This window comes from Bufo gargarizans, chromosome 4 (assembly GCF_014858855.1).
Source record: "Bufo gargarizans isolate SCDJY-AF-19 chromosome 4, ASM1485885v1, whole genome shotgun sequence".
Lineage (NCBI taxonomy): Eukaryota > Metazoa > Chordata > Amphibia > Anura > Bufonidae > Bufo > Bufo gargarizans.
The window spans coordinates 177,482,208-177,505,021 of NC_058083.1; positions in this window are offsets into that span (position 1 = coordinate 177,482,208).

A 22,814-nucleotide genomic window follows, 5' to 3' on the forward strand; every position below is an offset into this window, starting at 1 on the left:
CCTTAAGAAGGCACCTGGCCTCCCATCACCGAGCCCAGAGGGAGCAACACCGTCAAAACCCACAAAGCCACACTCCCGGCGCTCCACGTCCTACCTCTTCTCCTTCTCCTCTCTCCTTCCATTTGTCTTCCACTCCAACTTGTAATGTCGTCGCGTTTATCTGGCAAAAGGCAGGTTTCCGTGACCCAAATGTTCCAAATGTAAAGTTGATTATGCCGGATAGCCCTCTTGCACAATGGCTGACCGCAGGCTTGTCGGAACTGCTAGCCCACCAACTACTGAATATAAACTGATGGATTCGGAGGCCTTTAGAAAATTTGTGGCCATTGGCACACCGCAATGGAAGGTCCCCAGAAGGAAATATTTCTCCCAGAAGGGTATCCCAGAGCTATATGGCCAAGATACATTTGACCACAGACACGTGGTCTAGAAAACACCGGCAGGGAAAGTACATAACTTTTACTGAACACTGGGTGAACTTTCTGATGGCTTTCAAGCATGCAACCCGTGGCACCCGTGTGGATTTGGTGTTACCGCCACGGATTGCATGCAGGCCTGCCTCTTTTTCTCCTCCTCCTACTCCATCCTCCATTTCCGCCATGGCTGACTCCTCTTTTTCCACTACTACCGCCTCTTCCACTGGACCCCCCAAGCTCCCCAGATCCTATTTGACGTGCCAGATGAGACGTTGCCATGCTGTGCTGCGGCTGTTGCGCCTGGAAGCCAAGGTGCCACACCGGTCCTGTACTGCTTTCATCTCTGAGGTCACAAGCCGATCAGTGGCTAACCCCGCTCAAATTGACAGTTTGTAAAGTGATGTGCGACAACGGTACCAATCTGCTGAGTGCGCAAAATGACACACCTTCTGAACTTAGTCGTGCAGCGATTCTTTGCCAAATATCCAGGGGTCCAGGACGTCTTGCGGCAGGCCAGGAAAATCTCTGGCCATTTTAGAAGATCTTACAAAGTCATGGCTTGCCTTGCTGGCGTTCAGCGGTGACACCACCTGCCAGTCAGATGTCTGATTTGTGACAGCCCGATGCACTGGATCTCTACCTTGTATATACGAATAGGCTGCTCAAGCAGAAAAGTGCTGTTAACGACTTCCTGTACGAACTCTGCAGCAGGACCGGTTTTGGGGACCTTGGTTTCTTTTCACCACGCCAGTGGCTGCTCATGTACGACGCATGCAGACTTCTGAGGCCATTTGATGAGATCACCATACTGGTCAGTCGCAACCAGGTTGCCATCAGTGACATCGTGCCTTACGCCTTCTTTCTGGAGCATGAATTGCGTGGTGTCATTGATCAAGCCAAGGAGGAGCTGGAAGATGAGGAAGTAGCAATGCTGAATGAATTCTCAAGGGGGGCTACTCCATCTGAGACAAGTCAGCAGGAGTCTGAAGAGAAGTCATAGGAGGATAGTACCTGGGGGAATGAGGAGGGAGAGCAAGAAGAGCAGGCTTTAAACTTTTCGGCTGGAGGGAGGAGACTGAGGACAACATTCTCCTGGGAGATGAGCAGCAGCCAGGGCGCTCCACTGCTTCCAATTTAGTACAAATGGGGGCCTTCATTCTCAAGTGTTTGAAAAGGTACACGCAAAATTGATATCCATTGACCCTCTAATATACCTCCAGTCACATAATCAGTTGTTATTTTCTGAACAGTAAATGCATAATTTTTAAGGCCAATACTCCACTGGCCTGCAGTAAAAATGATATCCAATGACTGTCTAATATACCTCCAGTCACATAATCACTTGATGTTTTCTGCCCGGTGAATGCTTAATGTTTGGGGCCTGTACTCCACTGGCCTGCAGTAAAATTGATATCCTCTGACTGTCTAATATACGGTACCTCTAGCCACATAATCACTTGATCTTTTCTGTACGACGAATGCATAATTTTTGGGGCCTGTTATCTAACTGGTCATCAGTAAAATTGTTATACGGTGACCACCTAATGTACCTCCAGCCACATAATCACTTGATGTTTTCTGTCCGGTGAATGCCTAATGTTTGGGGCCTGTGTTCCACTGTCCTGTAGTAAAATTGATATCCATTGACTGTCTAATATACCCCTAGCCATATAATCACTTGATCTTTTCTGTACGATGAATGCATCATTTTTGGAGCCTGTAATCTAACTGGCCAACAGTAAAATTGTTATACGGTGACCGCCTAATGTACCTCCAGCCACATAGTCACTTGTTCTTTTCTGTACATTGAATTCCTAATGTTTGGGCCCTGAACTCCACTGGCCTACAGTAAAATTGTTTTCCAATGACTGTCTAATATACCTCCAGCCACATAATAAATTGATCTTTTCTGTTCGGCGAATGCCTAATGTTTGCGGCCTTTACTCCACTGGCCTGCAGTAAAATGTATATCCTATGACCATCTAATATACCTCCAGCCACATAATCACTTGATGTTTTCTGTCCAGTGAATGCCTAATGTTTGGGGCCTGTATTCCACTGTCCTGTAGTAAAATTTATATCCATTGACTGTCTAATATACCTCTAGCCATATAAATCACTTGATCTTTTCTGTACGATGAATGCATAATTTTTGGGGTCTGTAATCTAACTGGCCAACAGTAAAACTGTTATACGGTGACTGCCTAATGTATCTCCAGCCACATAGTCACTTGTTCTTTTCTGTCCTGTGAAAGCCTAATGCTTGGGGCCTGTACTCCACTGGCCTGCAGTAAAATTGATATCCAATGACCGTCTAATATGCCTCTAGCCACATAATCACTTGATCATTTATTGATCTTTTGTTGGGGCCTTGGAGGAATTAAACACCTGTGATGAACACGTGTTATCGAATTTCACCTATTATCATTTGGGGTTTATTCAAGAGGTGGGATTTTGTTAGCCATGTTTTTAATCCAATTTTATATTTTTAGTTCTTTTACACAAGTATTTGAAATTTTTTTGTACTGGCCTGCAGTAAAATGGATATTAAATGATCGTCTATTATACCTCCAGCCACATAATCACTTAATCTTTTCTGTACAGTGAATGCCTAATGTTTGGGGCCTGTACTCCAGTGGGCTACAGTAAAATTGTTATTCAGTCACTGCATAATGCCACATAATTACAATTTCTTTTATGTCAGGTGAATGCCTAATTTTTAGGGCCTGTAATCCCGTGGCCTAAAATTAAATTTCTCTATGCTCCAGCAGGGCACATTTTTGAGAATTTCCCTTAAAGACACATAAAAATGGCCCATGATTAAATACATATTTTTTTGTGGGAATTTTTGTCATTGCTCCCCCTCTAGTATGTCACTGTTCATGTTGTGGGACCATTTGTGCACTTCTAGTAAGTATTTGTTGGCTAAAAATATGACCTGAATTAAAGTGAATGGGGCCCGCTGCAAACTTGTGGTTAGCGAACATTTGATCGCGTTTGCGTGATCGCGTTCACGAATCATCCCAGCAGATGTTCTTTCCATCACTACTAATTAGCGCTTCCATAATGGAAGCACTGATTAGTATTCACCCGATAAGACACATAAAAACATCTATTGCTGGAACAAAGTCACATCTTGAAATCAGGTACTAAGTGCTATTAGGCCATTGCTTTACTTCGATAGCAATTATCCTGGTGACAGATTTCCTTTAAAACTCCTCTACAGTCGTGGCCAAAAGTTTTGAGAATGACACAAATATTAGTTTTCACAAAGTTTGCTGCTAAACTGCTTTTAGATCTTTGTTTCAGTTGTTTCTGTGATGTAGTGAAATTAAATTACATGCACTTCATACGTTTCAAAGGCTTTTATCGACAATTATATAACATTTATGCAAAGAGTCAGCATTTGCAGTGTTGGCCCTTCTTTTTCAGGACCTCTGCAATTCGACTGGGCATGCTCTCAATCAACTTCTGGGCCAATTCCTGACTGATAGCAACCCATTCTTTCATAATCACTTCTTGGAGTTTGTCAGAATTAGTGGGTTTTTGTTTGGCCACCCGCCTCTTGAGGATTGACCACAAGTTCTCAATGGGATTAAGATCTGGGGAGTTTCCAGGCCATTGACCCAAAATGTCAACGTTTTGGTCCCCGAGCCACTTAGTTATCACTTTTGCCTTATTGCACGGTGCTCCATCGTGCTGGAAAATGCATTGTTCTTCACCAAACTGTTGTTGGATTGTTGGAAGAAGTTGCTATTGGAGGGTGTTTTGATACCATTCTTTAGTCGTGGCTGTGTTTTTGGGCAAAATTATGAGTGATCCCACTCCCTTGGATGAGAAGCAACCCCACACATGAATGGTCTCAGGATGCTTTGCTGTTGGCATGACACAGGACTGATGGTAGCGCTCACCTTTTCTTCTCCGGACAAGCCTTTTTCTTGATGCCCCAAACAATCGGAAAGAGGCTTCATCGGAGAATATGACTTTGCCCCAGTCCTCAGCAGTCCATTCACCATATTTTCTGCAGAAGATCAATCTGTCCCTGATGTTTTTTCTGGAGAGAAGTGGCTTCTTTGCTGTCCTTCAGCCTATGTGGAGGCTGAAGGACCTGAGAGCTTCTATTGGCTGATAAGGGTCATGTGACCAAGCTTCTAGTGGCTAATGCATTTTTTTAGGGAATATCTCGGGAACGATACACCCTAGAAAGCTGAGACCTGCTCTAAAACCTTCATGGACAACTGATGTACCTGTGTGCCAAATTTCATGATAATAAATGCAACGGTGCAGATTTAGCGGACATACACACAAATACACTCAGCTTTATATATTAGATTCTGTTCAACCACAATTCAAAAGCAGTGTCTTATTTTCATTAGTTGATTTTCTGAAGTTTTTTTATTATGTGTTCTTGCATAGCAAGACCACATACTATTATCTCACATATATATTATTATTATTATGTGTTCTTGCATAGCAAGACCACATACTATTATCTCACATATATATTATTATTATTATGTGTTCTTGCATAGCAAGACCACATACTATTATCTCACATATATATTATTATTATGTGTTCTTGCATAGCAAGACCACATACTATTATCTCACATATATATTCTTATTCTTATTCTTATTCTTATTATTATAGCCAAATTTGCCACCCTAACTCCTCCCACAGTTTTTACACTACATAGACAAAAATTTACCAAAACGTGCAGATTGTACCCGATCGGATTGCTATTACTTTGTGGAGCGATCCCACCCCCGGGGCCCCCGTGGCGGGCCCCGGAAGCCCCCTTTTTTCCCATAGACTTTGACAGGGTAAATTTTCAAATCGCTCCCAGTCGCACAGATTTTAAACTAAAGTCACCAAACTTGGGTCACTTAGTCATGGAGTCAACCCGAAAACTTTGGGCACATTTCGGGGACCCCAAAAAGTGGGCGGGGCCACACAGAACCAATCAAAATCTCCCCATTGACTTTAATGAGACCTTCAAATTGCTACTTCTCCCACATTTTTAGGAGTACAAATTCCAAACTTTGCAGACTTGGTCGGCACCCACCCAAGTACCTTGCTTTTGCTTTGTTACCCGATCCCACCCTCCGGGCCCCTGGGACAGGGCCCCCAAAATCCACGTTTTTCCCATTGACTTTGACAGGGACAATTTTCAAATCTCTCCCAGTCGCACAGATTTTAAACTAAAGTCACCAAACTTGGGTCACTTAGTCATGGGGTCAACCTGAAAATTTCTGTCACATTTTGGGGGACATTAAAAAGTGGGCGGAGCTACAAACCACCAATCAGATTTTCCCTATTGACTTCAATGAGAAACTTTTAAATTGCTGTCATTCTCACAGTATTTAAGCCAGAATACCCAAACTAGGCACCGTAGGTCATTGGGTGACTGGGGTCAAAAAAAATTAAAAAGTGGGCGGGGTCTACAACGGCCAATCAAATTTCAGCCATTTGTTTAAATGGGAAAAATTCAAACTGCCGCTGCTCTTAGACTGTTAATGGCAGGGTTCCCGAAACTTGGCACAGTTGGTCACTGGAGGACTGTGCCAATGTATATCTCATTTTGGGGATGCTAAAAAGTGGGCGGAGCCACAAACAACCAATCAGATTTTCCCTATTGACTTCAATAAGAAACCTTTAAACAGCTGTCATTCTCACAGCACCCAAACTCGGCAGGGTGGGTCAGTGTGAGACAAAGGTCAAAATTTATAAAAGTGGGCGGAGTCTACACTCCACCCAGTTACTCCGCCCACTCCAGTTGTAAGCTACTGGTGGAGGCAAGAACACATCACACAATTTCCCCAGAAATTGTACCTTTTCTAGTTATTATGTGTTCTTGCATAGCAAGACCACATACTATTATCTCACAAGTATATTATTATTCTTATTATAGCCAAATTTGCCACCCTAACTCCTCCCACAGTTTTTACACTACATAGACAAAAATTTACCAAAACGTGCAGATTGTTCCCGATCGGATTGCTATTACTTTGTGGAGCGATCCCACCCCCGGGGCCCCCGTGGCGGGCCCCGGAAGCCCCCTTTTTTCCCATAGACTTTGACAGGGTAAATTTTCAAATCGCTCCCACTCGCCAGGCTTTGACGCTAAAGTCACCAAACTTGGGTCACTTAGTCATGGAGTCAACCCGAAAATTTTGGGCACATTTCGGGGACCCCAAAAAGTGGGCGGGGCCACACGGAACCAATCAAAATTTCCCCATTGACTATAATGAGACTTTCAAATTGCTACTCCTCCCACATTTTTAGGAGTACAAATTCCAAACTTTGCAGACTTGGTCGGCACCCACCCGAGTACCTTGCTTATGCTTTGTTACCTGATCCCACCCTCCGGGCCCCTGGGAAAGGGCCCCCAAAATCCATGTTTTTCCCATTGACTTTGACAGGGAAAATTTTCAAATCTCTCCCAGTCACACAGATTTGAAACTAAAGTCACCAAACTTGGGTCACTTAGTCATGGGGTCAACGCGCAATTTGTTAGAACATTTCGGAGACCCGAAAAAGTGGGCGGGGCCACACAGAACCAATCAAATTCTCCCCATTGACTACAATGAGACGTTCAAATTGCTACTCCTCCCACAGATTTAGGAGTATCAATACCGAACTTTGCACTCTTGGTCGGCACATACCCGAGGATCTTGCTTGTGCTTTGTTAACCGATCCCACCCTCCGGGCCCCTGGGGCGGGCCCCCGAAAACCTCTTTTTTTCTCCCATAGAGTTTTATTGGAAAAATGCTAATGTTTGTCACTCATACAGCTTCGGAGTGAAACTCACCAAACTTGGGTCACTTAGTCATGGGGTCAACCTGAAAATTCCTGTCACATTTTGGGGACATTAAAAAGTGGGCGGAGCTACAAACAACCAATCAGATTTTCCCCATTGTCTTCAATGAGAAATTTTTAAATTGCTGCCATTTCAACATTGTTAATGGCAGGGTTGTTAAACTTAATATATTCGGTTAATAGGGGGACTAGAATTCAAATGTTTAAAAGTGGGAGGAGTCTACAACGGCCAATCAAATTTCAGCTATATGTTTTAATGGGAAAAATTCAAACTGCCGCTGCTCTTAGACTGTTAATGGCAGGATCCCCAAACTTGGTACAGTTGGACAATTTAGGATTAGGATTAAAATTCTGAAAAGTGGGCGGGGCCAAAAACAACCAATCAGATTTCTTTGATTGATTTCAATGGGAAAATTGAAAAATGCAGAAAATTGAAAAATGCTGCCATTATTGATGTCAGGGGCTTCAAATCTCTGAAATCAGGTGATAGATTAATTTGGATTCAAAAATTTAAAAAGTGGGCGGAGCCAACAACGACAAATCAGATTTTTCCTATTGACTTCAATGATAAACCTTTAAATTGTTGTCATTCTCACAATATTAAAGCCAGAATACCCAAACTTGGCACCGTAGGTCATTGGGTGACTGGGGTCAAAAAAATTTAAAAAGTGGGTGGGGTCTACAACGGCCAATCAAATTTCATCCATTTGTTTAAATGGGAAAAATTCAAACTGCCGCTGCTCTTAGACTGTTAATGGCAGGGTTCTGAAACTTGGCACAGTTGGTCACTGGAGGACTGTGCCAATGTATATCTCATTTTGGGGACGCTAAAAAGTGGGCGGAGCCACAAACAACCAATCAGATTTTCCCTATTGACTTCAATAAGAAACCTTTAAACAGCTGTCATTCTCACAGCACCCAAACTCGGCAGGGTGGGTCAGTGTGAGACAAAGGTCAAAATTTATAAAAGTGGGCGGAGTCTACACTCCACCCAGTTACTCCGCCCACTCCAGTTGTAAGCTACTGGTGGAGGCAAGAACACATCACACAATTTCCCCAGAAATTGTACCTTTTCTAGTTCTTCTTATTCTTATTATAGCCAAATTTGCCACCCTAACTCCTCCCACAGTTTTTACACTACATAGACAAAAATTTACCAAAACATGCAGATTGTACCCGATCGGATTGCTATTACTTTGTGGAGCGATCCCACCCCCGGGGCCCCTGTGGCGGGCCCCGGAAGCCCCCTTTTTTCCCATAGACTTTGACAGGGTAAATTTTCAAATCGCTCCCACTCGCACAGATTTTAAACTAAAGTCACCAAACTTGGGTCACTTAGTCATGGAGTCATCCCGAAAACTTTGGGCACATTTCGGGGACCCCAAAAAGTGGGCGGGGCCACACAGAACCAATCAAAATCTCCCCATTGACTTTAATGAGACCTTCAAATTGCTACTTCTCCCACATTTTTAGGAGTACAAATTCCAAACTTTGCAGACTTGGTCGGCATCCACCCAAGTACCTTGCTTTTGCTTTGTTACCCGATCCCACCCTCCGGGCCCCTGGGACAGGGCCCCCAAAATCCACGTTTTTCCCATTGACTTTGACAGGGACAATTTTCAAATCTCTCCCAGTCGCACAGATTTTAAACTAAAGTCACCAAACTTGGGTCACTTAGTCATGGGGTCAACCTGAAAATTTCTGTCACATTTTGGGGGACATTAAAAAGTGGGCGGAGCTACAAACCACCAATCAGATTTTCCCTATTGACTTCAATGAGAAACTTTTAAATTGCTGTCATTCTCACAGTATTTAAGCCAGAATACCCAAACTAGGCACCGTAGGTCATTGGGTGACTGGGGTCAAAAAATTTAAAAAGTGGGCGGGGTCTTCAACGGCCAATCAAATTTCAGCCATTTGTTTAAATGGGAAAAATTCAAACTGCCGCTGCTCTTAGACTGTTAATGGCAGGGTTCCGAAACTTGGCACAGTTGGTCACTGGAGGACTGTGCCAATGTATATCTCATTTTGGGGACGCTAAAAAGTGGGCGGAGCCACAAACAACCAATCAGATTTTCCCTATTGACTTCAATAAGAAACCTTTAAACAGCTGTCATTCTCACAGCACCCAAACTCGGCAAGGTGGGTCAGTGTGAGACAAAGGTCAAAATTTATAAAAGTGGGCGGAGTCTACACTCCACCCAGTTACTCCGCCCACTCCAGTTGTAAGCTACTGGTGGAGGCAAGAACACATCACACAATTTCCCCAGAAATTGTACCTTTTCTAGTTTATAATTACTTTTGTCAGTTTCAACTTATTTCAGTGACTTTTGTGAATTTTTCTTACTTTAACCCCATGTATGGCGCTGGTGGACGTACATGTAAGGCAGGCTGATCAGACGGGTGCAGGAGCTGGCCGTCACTGACAGCTGGGCCCCTGCTGCATTTCTGTGGTACCATGATCTGTACCATAAATAAAATGCTTTCTTTAATCCCCCACTTCACTTCTACCCTTCCCCTCCCCCTTTCTTTTTCATTTTGTATCCCTTTCTAATTGACAACAATTTCACTTTTCCAATTACTTTTTTATGGATTGGATGTAAGTTTTATTGAGATGTTGTATATGCTTTCATTATCTGAACTTTCAATCTGTATTACGTTGAATGTTTATACCTATAACTGTTGTCAATTGTATGTTTATTGAGAATAAAACTTCAATAAAAAATTATTTAACAAAAAACTGCTGAATATTGTGTTTTTGTATCCATATTCCCATGTTGCCCCTGCTGGTCTTTCTACTCTGCCTACTATGTATATCCTCTTCTCCCTCAGGGGTTTGGCCCTATAGCAACTTTTATGCTGGGGCTATATTTTTGCTCAGGGTTACTACATTATTGTTGAAAATGGCTGTATTGGTCATATATTATGTTATATTATATTTTATTATATTATATATTTGCTCATCATACATCAGAATGAATTGCAGTTCTTTTTCCACAGCGGGGCAGCTTGCAATTTTGTTACATTCTGGAAAGAAAATTTTCATATAAAAGCATATTTTCTTTTTACTTGATTAAAACTTTCAGTGTCCTGATATTTCCTTTTACATATTCATATCTTTGTTCAAACATTTCACTGTGGGGAGTTACTCATTAGATTTGTTAATGTGTTTTCATTGATTAGGCAAAATTGTTAACACGAAGCTGTGCACCCATCCATAAAATGTTCATTACAATACCAGGTTGTCAATGTGTTTAGTTGGAATAGTAATAGGTACTTTATGAATGAAACTTGAAGCTCAAAATATTATTAGGAAAACTCAATCAGGTGTTAATCTACTTCAGTGTTATATGTATGCTAGTTCCAGTTAGCCCCATGGATTCATAAATGCTTGAGAAGGAAAAATGATGATTGAATGCACATTACAGGAAAGATGTGAGAACATTTGTTGATTGATATTAGGAATCACATTGTTTTGACAAATAGCGCAGTGCTGTAAATAGCGAGTAATAGTATCAAAGGTATTTAACCTGACTGCTTGTCAGCTCATCTGCAGAGACGCCGAAAGATTTCAATTAACTTCTGAAAACAGAGAAGTAGGAGATATGTGATTATGCAAATATGTGCCATGAGACATACATATTTTACTTAATATCAAACAAAATATCTCACAGGTTAACAATTTGTTAGATAGGCAACAGAAGTCCCAAGGTTGCTTTCACACATCCAGTTTAAATGCAAGTTTTTGATGGATGTTTCGAAGGCAAAACTAGGACTGGATTTTTTTTTAAAAAAGTTGCATCTCCCTTAACTTTTTTTTTTTTACTTTTTATTTCCATTTCATAAAGACATGTACATTTGTACCCGAAAGACATCAATTCAACAATAGAAAAGTCCATATTAACAATAAATAATTACAGTTTCAGGTTTATCAGAACAGCTAAATTTACTATGCTTAAAAAGCTATTTTCAAATTTTCAATTACCCACCAACCACCCTTAGGGAGAAGGAAGGGGACGAAACAAAAAAAAAAAAAAAAAACTTATCCAGCCCTAAAGTAACCATTTTTTTCCATACTTCAGCAGCATATTGTGATTTTTTTGCTATGGCCCTCCATCACCTGTTCTTCTTTAATCAAATTGTCAACTGCTTTTCTCCACTGTCCCGCTGTCGGAGGGTCTACCTTTACCCATTTCTTAAGTATAAGGAGTCTAGCTTGGAATAATACTTTGCTCAAAACCAATCGTATATTTTTATTTACCTTCAGATGTTCAGTTGCCCCTAATATACAAGCTACTGGATCTTCGGATAGTTGGACCTTCAAAAATAGAAATACAGTCTCTGCTATTTCTGTCCAATATCTGAACAATCTGGGACATCTCCAGAAACCATGTATTAAATCTGCATTCTCTCCACTACATTTTGGGCACTTGTTCCGAGGCTCTCACAACCATTATTTTCAACATCCATGGGGACCGATATAACCTATGAACTATAAAAAAACTGTGAAATCTTATGTGAACCCCTATCCGAGACCCTAGCGTAACTTCTAAGAGCGTTGTTCCATTTCTCTTCCGTAAAAGATTGTAGTTTGTTTTCCCATTTTTTCCTGGCAAGTATTGTGATCTGTTTTTTCTTTCCCTCCATCAAAATCCTGTATCTTTTTGCGGTTGTTCCTTCTCTTTCACCCCCGTCAGTAAATTTATACAATCTATCTGATTTTTCGCTTCTATATTTATCATCCTGCTCCACTGTCCGCAACGCATTCCCAAGCTGAAGATATTTATATATATCCCTTTGGGGGATCCCAAACTCCCTAGCCAATGTATTAAAGTCTTTCAGTTTATCCTGTTCAAATATCTGGCTTAGATATTTCATCCCTTTTTTTCCCCAGTCTATATAAATCCTAATTGTTTGCAGTTCCTTAAAATTGAAATTTTTCCAAATAGGTGTAAAATGCAAAAACCCTTTAATCTCTAATATTTTTTTAATTTCCACCCATATATAGTCCAGTGAATTTAATATTCTATTTCCTGTATTATTTTTCCCCAGTGTACCTGATTCCACCACATCTAAGTGAATCCATTCCTCTTTCCACCCCAATCTATTTAGTTCCTGCCTACCCACTAAGCCATTTAAGCTACCTTTTATATGACCGTATTGTGTTATTATATAATAAAAAAAACTATTCGGAACAGCTAATCCACCCTCTCTCACTGGGAGCTGGAGCACCTCTTTCTTTATCCTAGGAATAGCACCCTTCCAAATAAAATCCCCCATTAGGCTATCGATTAGCTTAAAAATATTCTGCGGTAGCCTCAATGGGGCATTTTGCAGGACGTTGTAAGATCCTCACCTGCTTTGCACTCCAGGGGAACCAAGAGGGGTCCTCGTGGAGTTGCGGGACAGGTTATGCGTGTCTCTGATGCACCAGCGCTGACCCCTTTGCGAGCCAGTGCGGAGATGCGTTCGCGTGGACATCGGAGGGGAGGACCGTCGGAGTCCCGGGGACAGAGTGGCCAGGCGAGTGACAAGACGCCGCGGCCAGGGTTGTCTCCGGTGTCTCCTGCGACTTCCGTTTCCGCATCTGGGTCCACGCGCTCGCATACTCGCGCTGAGTCAATCATGCGTCCTTGCGTACGCACGAGGGCAGGTTCGCAAAGGGATACACGGTCGCGAGTACGCGCTTCTTATGCACTTCGTCGACCAGTGGCGCATATTATACTGACTCACAAGAGCAAAGTGGATTAGGGAGCCAGCCATGGGTTAATCAACTTGTGATTGCCTTAGGCCTTGTACTCAGGTGCAGGGCAATTTGTTCACTTATGGTAGTGGACACTTGGCACCCTGGGATTGGTCAGCAGGCATTTAAAAGGAGGTCTCTCAGGGTGATCAGTGCCCACTGTTATTTTCCCTCAACCAGGTATAGGTCACAACTCCTAGTGACTGAAGACTGCCAGGAACTTTGTCCTTACAGCGGACCCAAGATCTGGAGTGACTCGACTGCCAAGTGCACAGCATCATTCAGCACTGGTTGGGACTATTCCTGGAATCTCCTTGCCTGTTTTTTTTGTTATTATTTCTTGTTACCAGCAAGTGTCCTGGACGTTTATGTTTCTGGTGAATAAACACCTTTTTGCTTTCATCACTGGTCTGTTTGTTGGTGCCTTGCATTACAGAACAGTGGGCCCAACTAACAGTTGCCATGGACAAGATCCAGCAGCAGCTGAATGAATTAACAGGAGCCGTTAACCTGCTGTTCCAACGACGCCCAAATATACCAGCAGCCGCTGCAGCGCAAATCCAAGAGCAACTGACAACTGTGATGGAGGAGGTTCAGCAGCTTATCCAGGGAGCCTCAGCACTACCCGTCACTATCGCAAGGCATCAAACAGAACCTAAGATCCCTCTGCCTGACCCCTTCACAGGAGAGCGACAGGAGTTCTTAAACTTCAGGGACTCCTGTCTCCTTTATTTCCAGTTACGACCGATGGCTTCTGGCACTCTCAGGCAGAGAATTGGGATTGTAATGTCACTGCTACGTGGAGACCCCCAACGTTGGGCATTTAACTTGCCTCAAGACCATACAGCTTTTTCGTCAGTGGATGCCTTCTTCGAGGCTATGGCTGTGATTTACGATGACCCGGATCGTACTCGCACCGCAGAGACCAATCTTGAGCATATTCAACAAGGCCGCCGCCCAGCTGAAGAATACGCTGCAGAATTCAGGCGATGGGCAGCTTTCACCACCTGGGGCGACGCAGCCCTACGCCATCGCTTCCGTTTGGGACTTTCGGATGCGGTCCGGGATCTTCTTTTGGCCTTGCCTACCCCCTTCTCGTTGGAAATGGCTATCTCTCAGGCAATCGATGCCGACAGGCGAATCCGTGAGAGGCGAGTGGAACGGTCGTCTCAGTTTTCATCCCCTCGACCACATCCAGGGCCTCTAAAATCGGCCGAAGAGCCAATGGAGGTTGGATCCTCCCATCTCACACAGGCAGAACGAGCTCGTCGCCAACAGAAAAGCCTGTGCCTATTTTGCGGGAAGTCTGGACACCTCGTTAAAACCTGTCCCCTCCTGCCGGCGGGAAACGAATGAACCTAGGGGGCATAGAGGAGAACCTCCTAGGTGCTATTATCCCTCCTCCAAGCCGGGTGATGGTATCCATATCCTTACGGTGGCAAGACAAGGTCCATGAGTTGTCAGCACTAATCGATTCTGGGGCCGCTGGGAATTTTGTGGACTCAACCTTGGTTTGTCGACTTGGCATCCCGTTGATCCAGCCAAAAACCACCATGTCAGTGACCGCGATTGATGGTTCCCCTCTTTAAGATGGTCGTGCAGTGTGGATGACTCCGGGAATACAGGTAACGGTGGGGGCTGATCATCGGGAGACCTTAAGCCTTTTTGTCCTTGACATGCCATCCACTCCCGTGATTTTGGGTCTCCCTTGGTTAAGGCTCCATAATCCAGTAGTGGACTGGCGCTCGGGTCTTATCTGTCAGTGGAGTACGGAATGCCTTACTAAGTGCATTCGTCCCGACCTGTCACTAGCCTCCATGGAAGTATTAAGTACTTTACCACAGCAGTATCATAATTTCCGAGATGTGTTCAGTCCTCAGGGGGCTGATGTATTACCTCCCCACAGGTCATATGATTGTCCTATAGACCTGTTGCCAGGCACCATGCCACCACGAGGGCATCTTTATAATCTCACTGGGCCTGAGGTTCAGGCTCAGCGGGAGTATATTAAAGAGAACCTTGAGAAGAATTTCATTCGTCCATCCACTTCCCCTTCTGGAGCTGGATTCTTCTTTGTGGAGAAGAAGGATGGAGGCTTGAGACCTTGCATCGATTATCGTGCCCTTAATCGGATTACAGTGAAGAATCGGTATCCACTGCCTCTGATTGATGATCTGTTTTCTCAGGTGGCAGGGGCCCGAGTCTTCACCAAACTCGATTTAAGGGGTGCTTATAATTTAGTTCGCATTAGAGAGGGTGACGAATGGAAGACCGCATTTAATACCAGAGACGGGCATTACGAGTATCTCGTGATGCCTTTCGGTCTCTGTAATGCTCCCGCGGTCTTCCAGGAGTTCATCAACGATGTTCTCAGAGATTTCTTGGATAGATGTGTTGTTGTCTATCTAGATGACATACTAATCTACTCCTCGGATCTGGTCTCTCATCGGAGACACGTGTGTCAGGTTTTCCAGAAGCTGAGGGAGAACCGCCTCTATGCCAAACTTGAGAAGTGTCTGTTTGAGGTGAAGGAGTTGCCTTTCCTGGGGTACATTATCTCAGAAAAGGGATTGGCTATGGACCCATCCAAACTTTCTGCTGTCTTGGATTGGCCTCAACCTAAGGATCTTAAGGGGTTGCAGCGTTTCTTAGGCTTTGCCAACTTCTACCGCAAGTTTATTAAGAATTTTTCTGTGATAGTAGTACCTCTCACCAACCTCACTAAGAAGGGAGCTAATCCTTCTAAGTGGACGAGAGAGGCAGTCAGAGCCTTTGAGGCGCTGAAACAGGCCTTTTGCACGGCACCAATTCTTACTCATCCAGACACCTCCAGACCTTTTGTTCTCGAGGTCGATGCCTCAGAGGTCGGTGTAGGGGCAGTTCTCTCACAGTATTCTGGGGACCCCGAGAGGTTACATCCCTGTGCCTTCTTCTCTCGGAAGCTCTCTCCAGCCGAGTGTAATTATGATATCGGCAATAGAGAGCTTCTGGGAGTAAGATTGGCTTTTCAAGAGTGGAGACATTGGCTAGAGGGTGCAGAACATCCCATCACGGTTTACACTGACCATAAAAATTTGGAGTATCTAGAGAGTGCCAAAAGACTCAACTCCCGACAAGCCAGGTGGGCATTGTTTTTCACCTGCTTCAATTTCCGCCTCACTTATAAACCAGGTTCCAAAAACGTGAAGGCAGATGCCCTGTCCCGCTGCTTCCGTCCTGGACTCTGAGCCAGAAACCATTCTCCCAACTAAATGTTTTCTTGCTGCCCTGGGGGCCGCAGAAGTAATGGAGGACTTGTCCTCTCTTCTTGAGCCCTCACAGGCAGAGAGTCCACCTGACAAACCCGAGGGTCGATGGTTCGTACCCATTAACCTTCGATTGGAGGTCATCCGACAGCTTCATGACTCAAAGTCTGCCGGGCATTTGGGTGTTAAAAAAACACTTGCCCTTGTTAAACGTCACGTGTGGTGGCCCAACATGTCCGTGGATGTTAAGGCCTGTATCCAGGCATGTACTGTTTGCGCCAGATGTAAACCGTCCCGGTCTGCCCCTTCTGGGACTTTACTCCCACTGCCTATTCCCCAGGCTCCATGGACTCACATTTCCATGGATTTCACAGATTTGCCAAGGTCCTCTGGAAGTACGGTAATCTGGGTAGTGGTGGACCGTTTTAGTAAAATGGCCCATTTTATCCCACTCCCTGGATTGCCCTCGGCCAGAGAATTGGCAGATCTGTTCTTGAATCATGTCTTTCGATTACACGGAGCGCCGGATGACATTGTTTCAGACAGAGGAGTGCAATTCATCTCCCGTTTCTGGCGTTCTTTCTGCTCCCGATTGGGTATTAATTTGTCTTTTTCTTCTGGTTTTCACCCAGAGACCAACGGTCAGACGGAAAGGACTAACCAGACCCTGGAGCAATATCTCCGGTGCTTCGTGTCAGACTGCCAGGAGGAATGGGCAGCGTATCTACCCTTTGCGGAGGTGGCTTATAATAACTCTGAGCATGCTTCCACTAAGATGTCTCCGTTCAGGTGCGTGGGGGGCAGGGATCCAAGACTCTCTTCTTTGGCCGGACCCTCCACTGACTCACCGGTGGTGGATCAGTGGTTCAAGGATAGGCGTCCCATTTGGTCATCGGCCCAGCGGAATCTCCGCAGTGCGGTGGCGCAACAGAAGAAATTTGCTGATCGTCATCGCACCGTAGAGCAAAAGTTTAAGGTGGGAGATCAGTTGTGGGTCTCCACCCGGAACATTCCGCTGCGTCAGCCATCTTCCAAGTTGGGTCCTCGATTCATTGGCCCATACCCAGTGACACAAAAGATCAACCGAGTTACGTACAAGGTTGCTCTTCCACCGTCGATCCGAGGAGTGAACACCTTTCATGTTTCACTTCTCAAATCGGCAGCCGACTCCTCTCCCTTCATTCAGACCCCATCCCCGCTGGAGGTCCAAGGGGTACCGGAGTTCGAAGTGAACAGAATTTTGGACTCTCGTTTTGTCCAAATGTCTCTTCAATACTTGGTGGACTGGAAGGGTTTTGGTCCAGAGGAGAGATGTTGGATACCTGCTCGCCAGGTGCATGCGGATGAGTTGGTGGCAGCCTTTCACCGGGATAACCCGGGGAAAGCTTGCTTGGAGTCTTCAGAGCCGCCTCCTCGAGGGGGGGGTAATGTAAGATCCTCACCTGCTTTGCACTCCAGGGGAACCAAGAGGGGTCCTCGTGGAGTTGCGGGACAGGTTATGCGTGTCTCTGATGCACCAGCGCTGACCCCTTTGCGAGCCAGTGCGGAGATGCGTTCGCGTGGACATCGGAGGGGAGGACCGTCGGAGTCCCGGGGACAGAGTGGCCAGGCGAGTGACAAGACGCCGCGGCCAGGGTTGTCTCCAGTGTCTCCTGCGACTTCCGCTTCCGCATCTGGGTCCACGCGCTCGCATACTCGCGCTGAGTCAATCATGCGTCCTTGCGTACGCACGAGGGCAGGTTCGCAAAGGGATACACGGTCGCGAGTACGCGCTTCTTATGCACTTCGTCGACCAGTGGCGCATATTATACTGACTCACAAGAGCAAAGTGGATTAGGGAGCCAGCCATGGGTTAATCAACTTGTGATTGCCTTAGGCCTTGTACTCAGGTGCAGGGCAATTTGTTCACTTATGGTAGTGGACACTTGGCACCCTGGGATTGGTCAGCAGGCATTTAAAAGGAGGTCTCTCAGGGTGATCAGTGCCCACTGTTATTTTCCCTCAACCAGGTATAGGTCACAACTCCTAGTGACTGAAGACTGCCAGGAACTTTGTCCTTACAGCGGACCCAAGATCTGGAGTGACTCGACTGCCAAGTGCACAGCATCATTCAGCACTGGTTGGGACTATTCCTGGAATCTCCTTGCCAGTTTTTTTTGTTATTATTTCTTGTTACCAGCAAGTGTCCTGGACGTTTATGTTTCTGGTGAATAAACACCTTTTTGCTTTCATCACTGGTCTGTTTGTTGGTGCCTTGCATTACAGACGTAGAGTATTTTTGGGAGAAAAAACATTTTTATTAGATTTACCCGACCCTGTATTGACATTAGTAATCTTTTCCAAATGTGTATTTTGGTTCTAAGTTCTTTTATTAGGGGGAGCACATTTAGTTTTTCATATTCTTCTATATTTCCAGAAATTTGTATGCCTAAATATTTAAAATTCTCTTGTTTTTCAAGCACCTCCACTATCCATCTCTTCTCCAACCACCTTAGAGATTCCTTATCCAGATGTGTCTCTTGGAGGCAGATAATGGCTGGCAGGAACCTCTTCATCCACTCAAGGATAGCATATCTCTTTGCTCTCTCTCATAAACCTCTCACATTCAACAAAAGAATCCTAACCATCTAGCCAAGAGGGAAGAGCAGAACAAAAAAAATAAAAAAAAATAAGAAAAAGCGTCCCCTCTCCCTCATCCCATAATAAATATCCCCCCACCCTAGATAGCCCCCCTCTCTGTTGACCAGCAGTCGGGGCGACTCCATATCTTAGCATAATGGCTCCTTTCCCCTCCGCCACCCTCCACCTCATAGGCTCTCCCCGTCCGCCCACTCGCTAATCTCCTCCGGGGTCTGAAAAAAAACAGTCCTTCCTTTATATTCCACCCTTAATTTTGCCGGAAAAAGTAAGCTGTACTTTAGGCCTGCCTCCCTCAGTCTCTTTTTAACAACGATAAAGTCTTTTCTACGGGCATTAGTATTAGCAGAATAATCTGGAAAGAGCTCACCTTCACAATTAATGCGTGTTGCCAGGAACAGGCAGAAGTCCATAAGGAAAGAAAAAAATTGATATCCAGCTTCAAAAATAAAAAGCAAAAACTAAGTAAAAATTCGATTCACCGATTCGTTGAATTTTTTATTTAAGATTTGCTTTGTTTCGAAAAAATTTGCGGCGAATTACGTAAAAAAAAAAAAGGCTATTTATCTAGCTTATCTAGTGGTGTAGAACACTGTGCCTTGCAGTAACACGCATAGGGAGTCTGCTTTGGTAGTGAAATGATACTATGAGTCCGTATGACATGCAGATGACAGGTGTCGCACTTAGAATCACTGCATACTTCTGACCAAATAACTGAAGCATCAACTCATCCTTACAGGTTGATGTTAGCGTCAAGAGTCTCTTTACACTCTCGTCAGCTGATTCCACATAGAAGTCTATATAACCTGTTCTATTAATTTCTTATAAAATTAGAGCCCCCCTGAGGGTGTCAGCAGTAAGTTTGTGTTGACGTCACTGATTAATTTGCCTTTCCTCTGATCCGTCAGAACAATAACCCACAAAAAACAGATCCTGTCTTTGGAGCATACCCTTTACTCAGTCAGCATTTGATCAATAATCCTTCAGTATTGCTAATGCCAAGAAAAAATACAGGAGTGCATCTAAAACAGAGATGACATGTGAATAGAATATATGTCTTCTGTGTTTTGTACCCACTCCTGCTTTTGGCTACCAAATCATAGTTCTGATGGGGCCATACAGGCCTTACAGCTGTTGTACAGACAGGATCAGTTGTGTGTCTCATTTTTCCTTCCTTCTGAAATATCAAAAGAAAGGTCAAATGATTATGTCAGCCAGGCCAAAGGGTAAAATAGTGGCCCAGTCATGAAGTAAGGAGGGTGGGAACAGCATGAGAAGTCCACAGAGTCGACCTATGACATATTGATGAGGTGGAAGCAGCATGAGGAGACCACACAGTGTCTCAATGAGTTTGGAGGTGGCTGCAACAGCAGCAGCATCAGGAGAATACCCCAGAGTTGCAAGGTGACATAGTGTGGAGAAGGCAGCAGCAGGATACCACAGAGTGGCAAGGTTACATAGTGTGGAGATGGCAGCAGAAACATCAGGAGACCACAGAGTGGAAAATTGACATAGTTTGGAAATGGCAGCAGCAGCAGCATCAGACCACAAGTGGAAATGTGACATGTGGTTATAGCAGAAGCAGTAGCAGCAGGAGGATACCACAGAGTGGAAAGGTGACATAGTGCGAATATGGCAGCAGCAGGAGGATACCTCAGAGTGACAAGGTGGCATACTGTGAAGATGGCAGTAGCATCAGGAGACCACTGAGTGGCAAGGGGACATAGTGTGGATATGGCAGCAGAAGAAAGAAAACCTCAAAGTGGGAAGGTGGCATAGTGTGGACATGGCAGCAGCAGGATGATGCCACAGAGTGGCAAGGTGACATAGTGGGGAGATGGCAGCAGCAGGAGGATACCACAGAGTGGCAAGGTGACATAGTGTGGCTATGGCAGCAGCAGCATCAGGAGACCACACAGTGGCAAGGTGACATAGTTTGGATATGGCAGCAGCAGCATCATCAGACCACAGAGTGGCAAGGTGAATTAATGTGGATATGGCAGCAGCAGTAGCAGCAGGGGGATACCAGAGAGTGGCAAGGTGGCATAGTGTGGAGATGGCAGCAGCAGAATCAGGAGACCACAGAGTGGCAAGGTGAATTAATGTGGATATGGCAGCAGCAGTAGCAGCATCAGGATACCACAGAGTGGCAAGGTAACATAGTGTGGATATGGCAGCAGCAGAATCATCAGGCCACAGAGTGGCAAGGTGACATAATTTGGATATGGCAACAGCAGCAGCAGCAGCAGGAGGATACCACACAGTGGCAAGGTGACATAGTGTGGAGATGGCAGTAGCAGCAGCACCATCAGGAGACCACAGAGTAGAAGGTGACATAGTGCAGAGATGGCAGCAGCAGCTGCATCAATAGACCACAAAGTGAGCAGGTGACAGAGTGGGGCGGTGGGTGGCAATACCAGTACCCACTGACGAAGGTGGCTGAAAGAAGGAGCACTTGGCATCATATGTGTGGCATCAGGCGGGTGGAAACATCAGAGTAGTAGCTGAGGCAGGTAGTCAGAAGAAAATGGTCGTTTTTATCAAACTTTTGGTGAGGCACCATGGATGATCTAGTCTGATGCATCAGGAATTGGTGGTTGGAAATCCTGGCTGATCTGTGCCTGATTCATCTTGACAAAGGTTAGTCTCTCCACATTTTGGGTGGACAGGTGAATTCTCCTTGGGGTAACTATGGCCCCCTGGGAAAGATGCCCTTTCTATGGTTGTCTGCATGTTTTCCTTTCCCTGCTTAAAGGAGACTTTTACTAACTTTTGAACCCTGGTCTAATTCGTGCCAGGTTGGGATGTGTTACATGTCTATGTGTATTGTAAAGGGTGGGACATTGTATATTTGAGTAAGTGATGTCTGTCCTATTGTCTCCCCGTGTGTATTGGCGATTTCCCTTTGTCCTGAGAGATAATGGAATTACACCTCGGATGTCTCCAGACAGAGAACATTGTGTATTGTCCTGCCTGGGATAATTATGTTAACCATTGTACCATAATTATATCACAGGCAGACGGGAGGATGTTATGTGGGTTGTAACCTTTGTGTTGTGGGTTGATGTATATTTGTTGTGGGTGTCTCCCTTGCATGGGAGCAGGGTATAAGAGAGATTGTATTTTTGAATGCGGTGGGCTTCCAGTAAAGTCTTGTTCCAGTATCCAGCTTTGGCTCATATGTGGAATTATTCAGCGCTACCAGCGATTTCTTATTTGGCGAATGGAGGATTCTTCAACTAATTGGAATTAAGGAATTACAAGGAGGTGAGTTACAGTGATGCCGTCACAACTGGTTGGCAGCAGTGGAATTTTTTATTTTTTTCCCTAAATGAAGAATCCAAAGGAAGCGGGGGTACAGCGAATGGAAAGCTGGTACACACAGCTCAAGCGCAGCACATTAAAGGAACTATTGGAAGTTTGTGGGAAAAGTGCAGTAGGGCAAGGTTAAGCGGGTCATTATAGCCGAATTGATGGAGCTAGACCGAGGCATCTTGGCTGAGGCAGTAACGATCGGTCAGGAAACCAAAGTACCGGCCGTTCGGGAGATGGATATACCGACGGTTCGGGAAACTGAATCTCACATGAATCGGGAGATGCGAGAGAGACTGGCATGGTTTGGACCGAACCCAACACCGGAGATCATCATGCAGGTGATGAAAATCATAGCGGAAGAAAATACGCAGAAAGCACAGCTGGAGCTACAGTTAAAACTGGCAGAGACCCAAGCGGAACCAGCAGCACTGGGGACTCCAGAAAGGTTCCCTTCAGTGCATTTAAAGCATTTGACGAAAAGGACTGTGAAATTGATGGGTACCTGGCAGACTTTGAGCGCCAGTGTATCCTACATCGAGTACCAGCAGAAGACTGGGTTTCCATACTCGCAGGGAAGCTAGCTGGCAAAGCAGCAGATGCCTTCCGAGCGGTACCCTGGGAGGACGTTCACAGCTCGC